Source organism: Nannobrachium achirus, assembly GCF_963921795.1.
Source record: "Nannobrachium achirus genome assembly, chromosome: 17".
NCBI classification, from domain to species: domain Eukaryota; kingdom Metazoa; phylum Chordata; class Actinopteri; order Myctophiformes; family Myctophidae; genus Nannobrachium; species Nannobrachium achirus.
In genome coordinates, this window is record NC_137824.1 from 60435656 (window position 1) to 60450160 (window position 14505).

Consider the following 14505-nt stretch of genomic DNA (forward strand, 5'->3'; position numbering starts at 1 on the left):
ATATGAAAAAATAATAATACAGAATATGTAAATGAATAAAATAACTTGATTAAGAGAACATTTCATCACATGATTTATCAACATCATTATAAACAGTAGAATTTAGATTGACCAAAGTTGATACATCTGATTGTAAAGTGACCTACAGTAGAGGAACAAGAGAACTATACTTAAGAGAAGCCTGTAAGCTGTTCCAGTTGTATGACAAGTGGTCAAGGCTATGTTGGGTGGAGTTTACAGTTTACAGTTTAGGCATTTAGCAGACGCTTTTAATCCAAAGCGACTTACAATAAGCACAATAATAAACAAGATAATATGTCAGTACATCAACAGCAATATAACAAATGCAAATGAATATCTATCTACAAAACAAAAATAATCAGTCAAGAAAAAAGGTTCTAAATAACCTAAAAACAAATGCTAACTAGCTTCATGTATGGTCATTGATTTTTCAGTAGTGCTAAGGGTTTAGGTGGAGTCTGAAAAGGTGAGTCTTCAGTCCACGGCGAAAGCTAGCGAGTGAGTCCGTTGTTCTAAGTGCGACAGGGAGTTTATTCCACAGCTTGGGGGCCAGGGTTAGGGTGGAGAGATAGTCTCTTCACTCAGAGAACAAAGGTTACAATGTAACTGAACATAGTGTGTGTGCTTACAGACATATTAGTCATTGTGTTTGCTAGGAGCGCTACTTGATTAGCTAAATGTGTAGGATGTTGTTTCCTGCTGCGCTAGGAGGGAATGGATGAGGTCACTTTGACCCAGTGGTGGTCTCAGTGTGGTTCGGGGACCCAAGGGGTCCTTCAGGATTGATTGGCTCCAGTTTTACTGTAGAGCGCACATAAACACACACGAACAAACACACACACACACACACACACACACACACACACACACACACACACACACACACACACACACACACACACACACACACACACTCTGGCCCTCATTTATCAATGGAGTGTAAAAAATGGTCTATTTTTTTCACCAAATTTTGCGTAGGACAACGTGTGCACGGCATTTATCAATGCTTCCTAAACAGACACACCTGGCGTACATTTGATCCCAGCATTGATAAATGCGCAGGCTGAAATTTAAATAACACGCCCTTAATTATTCTCGAAACGGCCCGATTTTACGACTAGAACGACCTGAATACGACCTAACAACGAAAGGAAAGCCAATAGAAGAGTGTCCACGTCCCACACAGACCACGCACACATGCACGCATGCACGCACACACGCACACACCACCAAGCCCAGCAGCATTTAGGTTCACTGTGGAACCATTATTACCATTTATTTTGTATAGTAGCCTAAGCTTGCAGCCTACATGAGTGACACCACACACCAGTCATTGTCACAAATGGAATATATTAATTTAACCCAATATCGGCGAGACGGCGACGCTGCAGTGCGCGTTTGAGTGGTTACAAAAAAAAGAAGAAAAAAAAGAACGCAAAATCATGTATTCCCGAAACCACAGGATGCCGTGCATGCGATGTTACTGAGAGATACTGACAAGGAGGCAGTTATAATCTGAAGGTTTGAAGCGTTGGGTGGGTTTTATCCTTAATACATAACTCCATAAGAGGACACACTTGTATAATACCTCACGGTCCACGAAAAGAATGTCACGGTCTCACTCTCACCACGTCGGGTTTCATCATTAACTCCAGCATAGTGTAAGCCTACTACAGTACTGTAGCGACTGTATAAATTGAGAGACCCCACAGTTACGTTTTGGATATAAATTTAACCCAATTTCGGCGACGAGCACAATGCGCGTTTGAGTGTTTGAACTTGCAATCATGCACCGTTCCCGCACGGGCGGGTCTTCTCCCCGCAGCGTGCGTGTGTTGGGCTGGGCACAGCCAGGTTTGGACCTTCGGGTTTTATCCATATTTAAAAGGACTCGCGTCACTGTATAAATTGGAGGCTCACGCCTCACGGTAAATCACAGCGGCGCCGCGCTGGACCCGAAAATGCTCTCGCATGGCGTTCGTATGTGCTTGTTCTGAGCCAGATCTCCAATCTTAAAATGTATTCTGTTAAAGCAATTAACAGCAGATTTCTTCCATATCGCTAGATTTAAATTGCTTAATGCTTGTCATTGTAACTTGGAAATAAAATCGGCGTGAATGTCCATGATGTAGCTGGCTATAATAATATGCTTTTATAAAATGTTATATTTTCACAGGATTATTTATTATTGTGTTGGATATACATTTTCGAGTGGATACATGTGTCCATTGCCTGTCAGATAATTAGAAAATGCTGCTCCGCACATCTACAATGGAACAAAGTGGTGTAGGATGAATCCTACACCACCTCAGGACTTGACGTGAGATTTGATCCTATACTAGACCAAAGTCAAAGTCAAGTTGAAATGATAAATGTCGAGACTTCCCTAAATTTCGGTGTACACCCAAATTTTGATCTGCACCACGTTGATAAATGAGGGCCACTGTCTTTCTATTGGCTGGGCTTTAAACCTCCATAACTCCAGTTACCCTCACTGTTTATGCGTACAAGGAATCCAACTGTAAAGTTTGCAAATCGATCCTACCACTGGAGGTGGGTCAAATTGTAACTATATTAGTTTATTTGACCCTACCTCCAAAACACAAGGTCGCACAGACTCAGCGAGCTACAGGCACACTTACAAATTTACTAAGACAACAATTTCAGCTTAGTTTCCCTCATCTGAATATAAATAGATGAGTACTTTGGTCCAGTCAGATCCATCAACTGGTAGACTAATGTCTAGTGTTGGTTAAGTAATGCTCTCTCTCTCTCTCTCTCTCTCTCCCCCCCCCCCCCCCCCCCCCAGATGCCCGACAAACAGGTAAATTCATATTTACTAGTCGATGCCTGTTGCTGTGTTGTGTACTGAGGTGAAAGTATGGTCTGGTAGGATAGTAGGATTTAAGACATATCAGTGAATATGCATTTTCCCCCAAAGCGTATTTGTGAAATACAAAATGTATTGTAAATTGTTTAAGGTAGCCTATACGGTATTTGTTGTTGTTTTTAACTGTAGCCTATAATAATGCTGAGTCATTCAAATGGTCATATGACCATATGGTCATATGATTATTAGGTTGCTTCTACAGTGTAAGCAACCTAATGATAATTCTGTAAATTTATTTTTAAATTGGAATATAGAATGTGTTCCAGGGGCCTCAAGAAAGCTTTGCCACCACTTGAATATCATTCACATAGACACATTTTATATTACTATATAATGATATACAATATGTAATGCTATGTATCAGTGCATACTGGAATGTTATTTTAATACATTGCATCAGTGATGATAATACTAGTTTCTGACATAGACTGTAGAAAAATATGGACGAAGCGAAGCTATTGGTTTCTATGCAGCGCAAATGGCCCTTTTCTACCCCTTGGCATGGGTGTCGCCATCATAGATTGTAAAAGCACCAGAGGATGCTATTGGCTGCCAACGGTCACGTGCAACGCAGGATACATGGGAGAATGTGGTCGGAGCCTCCCGAAATACAGCACACGAAGAAGAACACAGCCGGCTGGTATCAGTTTAGTTGGCCACGCCCCCGCAACTTTATCATTTATTTTATGATACCGCAACTAGCGGCCAATCATAGGAAGTTTTAGTTCCTTATTGGAGTCATTTTAAATCGGCAGAACTATGACCCTGGTTTCTGATTATTATGAATGTATTTATTATTGATGAGTTCACTCTAGTCCATGGGAGATGGATCATACCATAAGCTCCAGATATAGACAGTAATGAATTCATACCATAAGCTCCAGATATAGACAGTAATGAATTCATACCATAAGCTCCAGATATAGACAGTAATGAATTCATACCATAAGCTCCAGATATAGAGAGTAATGAATTCAGATCATAAGCTCCAGATATAGAGAGTAATGAATTCAGATCATAAGCTCCAGATATAGAGAGTAATGAATTCAGATCATAAGCTCCAGATATAGAGAGTAATGAATTCAGATCATAAGCTCCAGATATAGACAGTAATGAATTCAGACCAGATCATAATCTCCAGTAAAAGTCCCTCCAGTGCAGATCAATACACATGATTTAACTCCAACATTAAGTGTTCTTCTCTCTGCTGTTTCAGTAATGGCACCATTGAATCCACCTAATGAGATTCCAGCACCCACAGGTGAGTTCTCTGCTTTATGGATGGACTAATATTCAACTTTACTCTGTATATGTTTATTACATGCAATTGATTTGTGACTTGGTTGATTGGTTGTTGTGTGTGTGTGTGTGTGTGTGTGTGTGTGTGTGTGTGTGTGTGTGTGTGTGTGTGTGTGTGTGTGTGTGTGTGTGAAAAGTATTATGTCGCTTGTGATTAAATAATAACTACATTGTATCCTCTGTCTGTCTGTCATTCTCTCTCTCATGTTTGCTGATTTAGTAAATGCATCTGGGAATGGAAAATGTTGCCAACAGTGAACTTAGTCCAGTTGTCTGAGCTTTATTATGTGGAAATGAGTTAAAAAGATAAAAGTTGTCAAAATGTGACAGTGTCTCAGGATGGAATGACAACATTGATGATGTCATGAATGTACACACTGTATTTAAAGGGCCAGTTCACCTCTGGGGCAACCAGATCTTATTTTATTGTTGTTTGGGACACGATCAACACAATCATCATGAATGATGATGCATTTTTGCATCATATGATGCAGCATGATAACTCATCATTCATGCTGAAATACTAAAATATCGCAAAACACAGATTGAACACAAACAATAATTCAGGATTGTGTTGATCTTGTCCCAAACAACAATAAAATAAGATCTGGTTGTCCCAGAGGTGAACTGGTCCTTTAATGTACTTGAGGTCCTGATACTCTCTGCACCTTAATACCATGTTTATAAAGCATGATATTTGTGGTCTTAATACCATGTTTATAAAACATGATATTTATACCTTAATACCATGTTTATAAAACATGATATTTATACCTTAATACCATGTTTATAAAACATGATATTTATTAAAACATGATATGTGTGGTCTTAATGCCATGTTTATAAAACATGATATTTATTAAAACATGATATGTGTGGTCTTAATGCCATGTTTATAAAACATGATATTTATACCTCAATACCATGTTTATAAAACATGATATTTGTGGTCTTAATACCATGTTTATAAAACATGATATTTATACCTTAATACCATGTTTATTAAACATGATATTTGTGGTCTTAATACCATGTACAACATGGTTATATTTAAACCTTAATGCCATGTACAACATGGTTATATTTAAACCTTAATGCCATGTACAACATGTTTGTATTTATTATCCTTGTGCCTTAACTAATATAACCAAATGACGTCAGACTTCACTGCTCTGTTGGTTACCATGGTAACCAGCTAAGACGTTCCTGGACGTCTTAATCGTCCTGCGTCACTCCGGTTGGGGGGGGGATGTTAAAAACGTCTTCGGCATCCTATATGTTCTAAGTTTTGAGAACCACTGTGCTTAAAGGGATATTTCACTTTCAAAAACACTTTTGGTAATTTTATCGTCTAATCAGGCTTTTGGGAACACCCAGGACAGTTTTTTTAATTTCTTCATTCAGTATTTAGATATTTGACATTCATTTCCCCCCATTTCCCCCCTTCCAGGACCTTCCTATACAAACCTATTGTAACTTCAAACTCTATTTTAACCACGATAGATTCAATGAAAACAACTTTCCTTTTTTTCTGGTGACTCCTGACACCCTCCGAATACGTGAGCAGGCCGTGTTTTTTTTGATAACTTTTTTCATTTATTTTTTATAATCTTTTATTGTATTTAATAATTTTCATTTCCCCAAACAATTTATAGAAATCAATGAAAAATGTTATCGAAAAAACACGGCCTGCTCACGTATTCGGAGGGTGTCAGGAGTCACCAGAAAAAAGGAAAGTTGTTTTCATTGAATCTATCATGGTTAAAATACAGTTTGAAGTTACAATAGGTTTGTATAGGAAGGCCCTGGAAGGGGGGGGAAATGAATATCAAATATCTGAATACTGAATGAAGAAATTCAAAAACTGTCCTGGGTGTTCCCAAAAGCCTGATTAGATGATGAAATGAACAAAAGTTTTTTTATTTTATTTTTGAAAGTGGAATATCCCTTTAACTAAATGGAACTGAGCCTTCATTAGTTAGCCTATCAGCCAGACTGATAACGCGTTCCTCTACGTATCAGTCTGGACTTCTCATCTCAGGTAAATACTGGACTATGTGTAAATATGTATATGCCTATACATTGTTGTTGTTTTGTATTGGTCTATTTCCTTACCTTTACCTTCTTTATGGAAAACTAAAATGATGAACTAATTACAGGTTTACACTGTAAACCTGTGATATAACAATACAGATGATTCTGATTATTGTTACTGTACAATAAGACTTGTTTATTAATTGTAATTGTCTAGCATTCAAAACCTGCTGTGTTTACAATGCTCTGGGAGCTTTTCTAAGGGTTAAACATCTTATGTCTACTGATTTACATTAAGTGTCCTTTTGATTATTATTTTGTTGTTTTTGTTTTGATTGAACCAGAGCGGTGGTCAACCGCTCTCACACATGGCTGTATCCATGTGTGTCTATGGCCACATTCTCATAATATAATTCGGTTTAGTCGTGCGAATGGGAGGGGTGAAGTTGCCACATTCTTGCATATTTAATTGATACGTTTGCGCTCGCACAGCACTTTGTCATCCGAAACAAGGAATCGTCCACGTCTGTCCAGGGACATGTATGTATCCAAGCTGCATAATAATGCCTCCTCCATCTCCCTGTGTTTATTAATTCTTCAAGTTCAACTCACAATGTAACCGCAGGACCCCCGCAAGCGCCGCATTAGCCTATTTATCTGCGGTCGACGGTCGTAAACGGGCGATCACAAAATAAAACCAGCGGCGGCGGGAGGGACTCGCAAAATCTACCAGCAATAAACCAGACAGAAAATACTTTAGCAAGATATGAAGAGTAGAGCGTCAACGTCTCTCTCTCTCTCTCTCTCTCTCTCTCTCTCTCTGTCTCTCTCTCTCTCTCTCTCTCTCTCTCTCTGACCCTCGTCTTTCCCTCCGCTGGCTCCCTCTTTGCGCTCCGCGCATGAAGCGTCTCGCCGTCTCCATCTGGACACGATTTGGCACAGCTGAGAGCCGCGCGCGCGAGCAAGACCCACACATCGGCCTATATTATATGATATACAGCTATACAAGTGACTCCTGTGGCACTTTCCTTTTATTTAACTGTGAGCAACAACTCCTCACAAATAATACACCATGTGCGATCGAGGGAGCGGTGATCAGAAATCAACTGAGGGGAGGAGGCGGCCAGAATCGTCAGAAATCTAATGAGAACAGACGGGGGGATTTAACCTTTTATAAATAGCTATGGATTTAACCCGCACATGGCTCTATATAGCCTACCACAATGTTCCATTGCATGTATTTGAGACGGATGGATTCACACCAACAGGGAAGCGTTTGCGGTAGCGCATCGAAACCACCGTTTTTTTGTGGATTTGCATTCGTTTCTTTTATTCGAAAAAGAATACGGATGCGTCTTCACACATGCCCAACCGTTGTGTATTTTCCAACAATACGTTATAGGATTCGTTTTAATCGTCATAAAACGTGCCTGTGTGAATGTCGCCTATGTTACTATCTCTCTATGCATGTAGCTTTGAACTGCAATACCGCTGGTGCCGCTTTTGAGTCACACACACACGCACACTCCACCGCTCAGTTCACACTGGTGTGATTTTCTTTTTATATTAACGTGTTATTCTAAAGTGTCCGAAGGTGTCTTAAATAATAAATAAATCAAATGTTTCTTTTTAAGGATTGTGAAGGATAGGCAAATAATAAGCATTGTGCTTCCGCTTAAACCTTTTTTTGGTCAAGATTTCAATGTTGTATGTTTTTCATTTGTTGTTAACAAGGACCGCAAATAAAAGCATTCATACCTTGCATTTATTTCAAGGTGCACTGAGGTTCAGCCTGTGAACAGCACAATGATATGTTTTAACACAAATGTTACCTTTTCCTTTCTTTATATTTTATACTATTGCTCTGTCCTGTATCACTGAGTTTAAAATAAAACACATTTTCTATGAGAGAAGTAAGAGTTGAATTCTTCAAGGGACATTTGGTGTTGTTTTTTTGTGTGTGTGTGTGTGTGTGTGTGTGTGTGTGCGTGTGCGTGTGTGCGTGCGAGCGTGCTTTGGGGTTCTGGTCCGACTGGACAGATCTCAATGACCTCTGCCATCGGGCTGGAGTCCAGATAAAATGGGCAAAAAACAACGTCACCTCTGATGGACTAGTTACAGACCCCAGTGTGGTGGTGGAAGCCGTTCTCACTCACCAGGGAGGGGACACGCTAGAAGGGTTCTGCTTAATGCGAAACGGACTGAGGCCAAACAACCTTGGGCTGGACTTCGATTGCAGGGAAAGTTGGCCTGTATTGATTCCACTGATCATTCTGTTTCACATTCACTTTACAAAAATATATGAGGCTATAACCCACACCTTGAATCAGTTTATATCAAACCCAGGTGTGTTATTCTTTTCACAGTGTTCCACAGTGCTCCAATTATCTGCACCTGTGTTGTTGGCAAAAAGGCTGGGAACTACTTTCTTGTAGCTGGGGACTACTTTCTTGCAGACCTTGTAGTGAATTATTAGTGAAATAGAACAGCTTTATCTTCATGTTGCCATATTGTAACCGTTTTAGAAAAGCAATAAGCCACGTGAAGCATGTGGTTAGCTGTGGTTGCAAGAGAGCGTTGGAGATATAACGGCCTCTCAGCCGTTATACAATACCAGATAACCACATGCCTCTTGTGGCTTATTGCTTCAGTAGCTGGGCTCTGAAAACAAATGAGTAGTAGCTATTCCAGGGGTCTTCCACGGGGGGTCCGGGACCCCTGGGAATGGCATCTACAAGCACTCAGCTCAGAGCTCTCAGCTCACAAGCTCTCAGCTCACAGCTTGTAGATCTGCTATTTGTGGCTAAAGTTCTCCTCAGAGAATAGGGATGTGAGGGTTCAAGTTGTTAATTTAAAATAATGATCCCACCACACAAAGATTTTGGAGGACCCCCTGTAGTAACTCTGAGGACCCCCTAGGGGTCCCGGACCCCCTGTTGAAGGCACCTGAACTACACTTTTAAAAAAGCCTTGAATTGCTTACACAGTGGGCGGGGCCAGGAATAAGGTTTGATACCATAGAGGAGATAACAGGCAAATATTAATCACAATAACAACTAGACTACAACTGTCCAGGTGACAACTTAATACGCCACCAAACGCAGTACTTATGCATTTCCTTGCTGGCGCAAGGAAAAACTAGAAAAGATGCAATTGGAAATTGCAAGTATGGTCGCATATTTATTGCCTGGATAGCCATAGAGTTCAACTACACAAACTACACCAATCACAATCAGACTTACTCTATATAATGGTGACGTCACAGAGAATGTGGCTTCCTGTTGACCGTAATAATTTAGCTGATTCCTGACTGGCTATGTTTACGATATGTTTGTGTTCAGGACTAGAACAATAGTGTGCCACTAAAGTATGAATCGACCCTTATAGGGTAACCATTTATAGACTGTTTATAGACTTCTAGGGTTTGCCATTGGAAATGGCAGGGATAGGGAATCAATAGGGAATCAATGGGAGTGGGAATCAGTAGGGAATCAATGGGAGTGGGAATCAGTAGAGAATCAATGGGAGTGGGAATCAATAGTGAATCAATGGGAGTGGGAATCAATAGTGAATCAATGGGAGTGGGAATCAATAGGGAATCAATTGGTGGAGCTTCACATGACAGTTAGCTTACTGTAGAATACAGTCAGCAACCACACTTGCTATTTCAAATTGCATCTTTCTAGTTTACTATATACTAATGTTTCTCAAATACTTTAGTCTCAGGTCATTCCTGTTAATAACCTTTTCACCCACAGCAATCCTGAATGACATTAAAATGACCATAGCCTATGTAATAAATATCTAAATCTTCCCCTGTAGTCCTCCTAAGATAATTGGGTCTTAGGACCAAAATAAGCACATCCTAAAAACACAAAGTCTAGTATTTGCCACGGACACACTTGTCCTGAGAGGGACACATGCAGGTCATGAGCTGATCACATGCCGTCTGTCTGTCTGTCTGTCTGTCTGTCTGTCTGTCTGTCTGTCTGTCTGTCTGTCTGTCTGTCTGTCTGTAGAGACTCATCTCTGCTAGTAGTGATACTAACGTTTCAATTTCATTCTTGCCACTGTCTGATGCAGATTAGATGCTGGGCTCTTAATAACAGGTGTAATACTGCCACCTGGTGTTCATGTACCGTATGAGAATTCCAGCTCCATGTGAAACCTACATTATAGTAACTCTATGGTGCAGTCAGACTAGAGTAGACGATCATCTTCTATGCATTTCATGAATTTATTTATTAATTGATTGATTGATTTTGGTGAAATAAAAAGAGTACTTTCCGACATACAGTCAATGCATCGTAGAGCATGAGAACACAAAAAAAGCCAGAGAATTGAAACCAGGAATGGAAACCTTGTTTTCCAGAGCTGCCTCTCTACCCATGTGTTGCCAGTAGATGATACATGTTATTTGTGTCAGTTGTTGATTGGTAGTTCATGGCTGTCAGTTCCCACCTGATGTCATGTGGGAGTTGTGACCAGACTACTGAATTACTGCTAGCTTCAGTGTATTCAGACTAGGACTCAAGTCTAAGATGAACAGGGTACCAGAGCATGTGTGAATCAATCTGTATCCTCCAAACAAGATGACACCATCTCCCACTATGCAAAAGCCCATAAAAGCAGACCAACATTCTCAACTCAACCTTGAATTTCTACCAGGGGTGTAGTTGTGCCGATTTAAAATGAATCTAACACGGAACTTAGGTTTATATAAAGTTATTTACTGAATTAGGTGCTTGGTCTACCTACGTTCTTTTTTTCTAGATTAATATTTCTATGCATTTGATGTATTTAACTTGCTTATCAAGGTTCAAGGTTGAACTTTATTGTTAGGTACATAAGAGTAAAACGTGTTTTTGTTTGGCATCCTTCAGACAATGCAGTGGTATATAAAATAACTGCAAACAATATAATAATAGAAGCTTATACAAATATAAAAAAACTTAAAAAAGTTTAAAAAAAAAGTAAAAAACTGCATTGGCTGAGAGGAGCGCAAGACAAAGCAGCTGTACGTGGCGCCATCTTGGATCTATCATATATTGTAAGTCGCTCTGGATTAAGAGTAAGAGTGGTCAGTGTACCTGTGGACCAGTCCCAGTCAGCTCCAAACACCCCATCCTGTTGTAGACAACTGCTGTCTGTCTGTCCACACCAGCTCTGTAGGACCACTGCTGTCTGTCTGTCCACACCAGCTCTGTTCCATGTCCTGGTTGGCAGTAGGCCTACAGCCGGTCTCCTACCTGAAGACAGAAATGCCAGGGTTATTATTACAGTTAAAGTTGCAACACTAGATTTTTTTATAATCGGATGAATCTAGGGTTGCAATACCTCCCATAGGCAGCCAATGGATCAAAACGTTATTTTGCTATCTGATTGTATTAAACGACATCAAACTCACCAATATTGCGGCTCTATGGAAAGATTGGAATTTACTCTTTCTATCTGCAAAGTGTTTGTTTCAGAAAAATCTACTTTCTATCAAGAAATTTGGTTCAGGTGATTATTTTTTCTAAGTCCTGGAGTTTGGAAGCGCTTGTGGGAAGTCACTCGCGGTCCTGGGTACCAGCTGTTTCTAAATGTCACATAATGCAGGAGGCAGCGGGACGTTGCGTTATAGAAGACGAGCGCTTCCGAAGTTCAACACATAGAAAATAAACCATGTCTGCTCGGATTCCTTGACCGAAAATAAATCATAACAATTATACGGTGGATTTTTCTGAAACAAACACTTTGCAGATAGCAAGAGTAAATTCCAAGCTTTCCATAGAGCCGCAATATTGGTGAGTTTGACCTCGTTTAATACAATCAGATAGCAAAATAATGTTTTGATGCATTGGCTGCCTATGTGAGGTATTGCAACCCAAGATTCATCCGATTATAAAGAAATCTAGTGTTGCAATTTGCGGCTAGGGATGTGATATGTTGTGGTTTCTTTGGACCTCCCTGCCCTTGGCTTTAGGTGTAGCATTCAGAGATTTGGTGTAGACTAGAGGATGACATTTGACAGGAATTCCCGTGGGTCCCGTGGGATTCCCGCAGGACAGGAGTCAAATTTGTATTAATGCCATCGGGACGGGACAGGAATGAAAATCACCAGGAGTGGGCAGGAGCGGGAATCATTCCAGACCAGTTCATCAAACCACAGAAATAAACAGTGCTACTTTATAAGCAGTTTGGGACGAAAAAAGCACAGGAAAGTGAGGTCTTCGAACTGCGAACATTATAAAATTATACATTATATAATACTAAACATGATATCAAATATAATATGGATCAAAATGGAAAAACATATTTTTTTCGGGAGCGGGAGGTGAACGGGAGTGATTTTGACCAGGAGCGGGATGTGACCAGGAAAAGATCTACAGGAGTGGGACAGGATTTAAGAGAATTGCCTTGTCCAAACTCTCCTGAACTTGAATGCAGCATCTTATGTTGAAAGAATTGCCCTCTGTGTAGAAATCCATGCCGTTACGCCACATCTCCAGTATAGAGGGTATGCGCGTGACATCATCATCATACCAGGAAGTTATGCGAGAACGCCTACTGAGTGGCAAAAAATTACTTTCTGGCCTTGACAGCCCAAACATCCACACAGAAAAGTCCTATCTGATTGCATTAAACAACGTTAAATGACGTAAAACTCATTTTGCCACTCACTTTGCCACTCGATATGCCATTCACTTTAAGCATGCGCATACCCTCTATTCACTTGATAATGCTTAGTTCAGTGTGGTATCAAGCACCAAAAATGGCCAAATGCGATGTGTTGTGAGCTTGGAGGTCTGCTATTTTCAATATTTTCACCTGCACATCCCTGGAGTTGTCTAATGTAAAGTATAGACCTGATTTGAACATGCTTGAACATTTGACAATCAAGGCCTAATATTTCTAACCTGTGATATCTGGGGGGTTGGGACTATAGTTGAATTGTAGCCGCAAATTGCAACACTAGATTTTTTTATAATCGGATGAATCTAGGGTTGCAATACCTCCCATAGGGATCCAATGCATCAAAACGTTATTTTGCTATCTGATTGTATTAAACGACGTCAAACTCACCAATATTGCGGCTCTATGGAAAGCTTGAAATTTACTCTTGCTATCTGCAAAGTGTTTGTTTCTGAAAAATCCACCGTATAATTGTTATGATTTATCTTCTGTCAAGAAATCCGAGCAGACATGGTTTATTTTCTAAGTGTTGAACTTCGGAAGGGCTTGTCTTCTATAACGCCATGTCCCGCTGCCTCCTGCATAATGTGACATTTAGAACCAGGTGGTCACAGGACCGTTGAGGGATTTTCCACGAGCGCTTCCAAACTCCAGGACTTGGAAAAAGTTATCACCTGAACCAAATTTCTTGGATAGAAAGTAGCTCCTAACATGTCTACTGTGGATTTTTCTGAAACAAACACTTTGCAGATAGCAAGAGTAAATTCCAAGCTTTCCATAGAGCCACAATATTGGTGAGTTTGAAGTCGTTTAATACAATCAGATGGCAAAAAACTGTATTGATGCATTGGATCCCTATGGGAGGTATTGCATCCCTAGATTCATCCGATTATAAAAAAATCTAGTGTTGCAATTTGCGGCTAGTTGAATTGGTGCAGTCTGACCTTTTCTATTAGACACCACCTTTCACTGTTTTTATCTAGCAGCAATTAGACTGCTGAACAAGAGCCCAGTCTGGTGACACTGAACTGAAATGTGTTTTAAAGGGACTGCATTACATTCATCATAACTCTTATTTATTTCACTTTAGTCACATTAATGGTATTATGCAGATTAGTCATAGATTATGCACTCTATGCAGGGGCGTAGCACCAAATTCTGGGCCCCTAGGACAGAAATCTGTATGGGCCCCCGGGGGGCCCGGCCAGAGGGGCCGGCCAAAGTGTTGCCGGCCAACCGGGAACACTTTGTTACTGTTTGAATGACGCCCTGATTGCCTCAGCACATGTATTCCTGCATAATAGGGGAGACAGACACATTCACACTCACACAGAGGGGGGTAGTCAATCTAAGGTTTAATAGTAATGGTTCAAGGTTTTTTATGATCCTTAGGGTCATCCAAATAACATATTAAAAGTTGTGAATTATATATTTAGTGGATTAAGGTAAATTTAAGGGGTTCATGTTTGGGTCCATTCACTTACTATACAGGAAAAAAAAGACCCCCCAAAAATCTTCTTTAAGTAGCATGTGAGGGGTCTAACTAGGGTTTTTTCATGGTCCTGAATCCATTGCAATTATTC